The sequence below is a fragment of the Bactrocera latifrons genome, unplaced genomic scaffold (assembly GCF_001853355.1).
Source record: "Bactrocera latifrons isolate USDA-ARS-PBARC rearing strain unplaced genomic scaffold, ASM185335v1 scaffold_359, whole genome shotgun sequence".
In the NCBI taxonomy this organism is placed as follows: Eukaryota; Metazoa; Arthropoda; class Insecta; order Diptera; family Tephritidae; genus Bactrocera; species Bactrocera latifrons.
The window spans coordinates 106,661-108,183 of NW_017537000.1; the positions used below are offsets into that span (position 1 = coordinate 106,661).

Below are 1,523 nucleotides of genomic sequence, written 5' to 3' on the forward strand. Positions count from 1 at the left end.
ATTTTACTTTTTATTTCAAATATTTTATGTTTTAATAAGCTTTGCCGTACAAATTTGGGGTGAATTAGTTTATCATAAAAAAGCTAATTTTAACGAATTAACTCACTGAATCTTTCTTAACCAACGGACATGAAAACGACAGACAACTCTCTAATTGAGTAGACTCATCCGGTTTTTTAAATACCCTCCAATAGAAATGAACTTAAGTGATATAGTCAACTTTTTTTCGCGATTGATATCAAATCGATAACTATTTATTGCCAACGGCTCGTGACACCAAAAATTAAAAGTTTTTGTGGTCAAGTGCTGYTTTTTCAGCATAATATCTATTTGTTAAGCATTTTGGGCTGTACCAATAGAAACCACTATCGACTAGCTGTTAAAGCGTTTGCTCCCTCATATGGGTAAGAACAGCTGGTGCTTTTTCCTATACAGATATACATACATAAGTTTAGTTAGCTGTTGGCTAAGAAACTTACATACATACATATCTATGTAACACATCTAGATGTGTATAAGAGACAGCATATGTACATCAACTTCAGTTCTTCATGTCGCCGAATTCAATCAAACAATAACGAAATGGCGACTTTTAAGCAAATACTGAGATATGTTGCACCTACACACACATGACCCACGAAACAAATAACATATATTGAAATACCATAAGTACTAATGTGGTGTGTGAGGATAAGTAAATACCAGAAGGTATTACTGGATTACAGTGGAATGCACTCCGTAAGCACTTTTAGCGTTAAAGCGAACAGTGAAAGGGAAAATCTCCATTCACAGCACATTCCAATTACGACCAAAGAGATCGCATTAAAGCAACGAGCATTTTTGCTGCAAGCATGAAAATAACCCGAACAACGAGCAGTTGATGCATCGGCATTGACACAACACGAAATGTGCAACGCTCCACAATGCATTCTCAATGCAATGCTAAGTGTTCCAGTTCTTAATATTCCACGAGCTGCATTCACACACATTTTTATAAGTGCAGTCGACTGTATTAAAGTATGTACAAAAAAAATTCACTAGAAAACTTCGATTTTGTAATACATTTTATTATTTATAAACTATTCAACGAATTTTTTTGTTTCTAATACATTTCCAATACAAGTAATTATTTTACTAACAAATGCCAACACAACCATCTGCTACTGCTACCGCTTTACATTATAAATGTTATTTACAGCGGTTTGCAACATCATGTTAAAATCGCGCTTGAATTTACAGCGAGGCTGTATAAATAGCATTTTAACAGCGGCGCCCGACATTTTTCACTTGCCTACTGTTAAAAACTTTCCCCAGTCAATTGATGGCTCAAAGTTAAACAAAGAAAAATTCTTCAAACTTCACTTTTTTCGAAAAACCTTTAATGCAATCACAAACTATAGCTGCTATTTACTATATTTATGCACATTTTACTATTTAAATACAAATAAAATGGTAAATAAAACAAAAATATTGTGGAGCTACACACCTTTGATTTAGCTATTTGTAAAAATTCTCTACACTAA

At 33.4% G+C, this 1,523-nt stretch overlaps 1 protein-coding gene across 1 annotated transcript in view; it reads right to left on the reverse strand.

Annotated features, from left to right (window-relative positions):
- Positions 1 to 1,523, reverse strand: part of LOC108971761 (latrophilin Cirl) — a gene marked incomplete at its 3' end in the record, with an annotated part of 8,651 nt that extends 7,128 nt beyond the window's left edge. The window contains 1 exon segment of the mRNA XM_018938032.1: positions 1,487 to 1,523.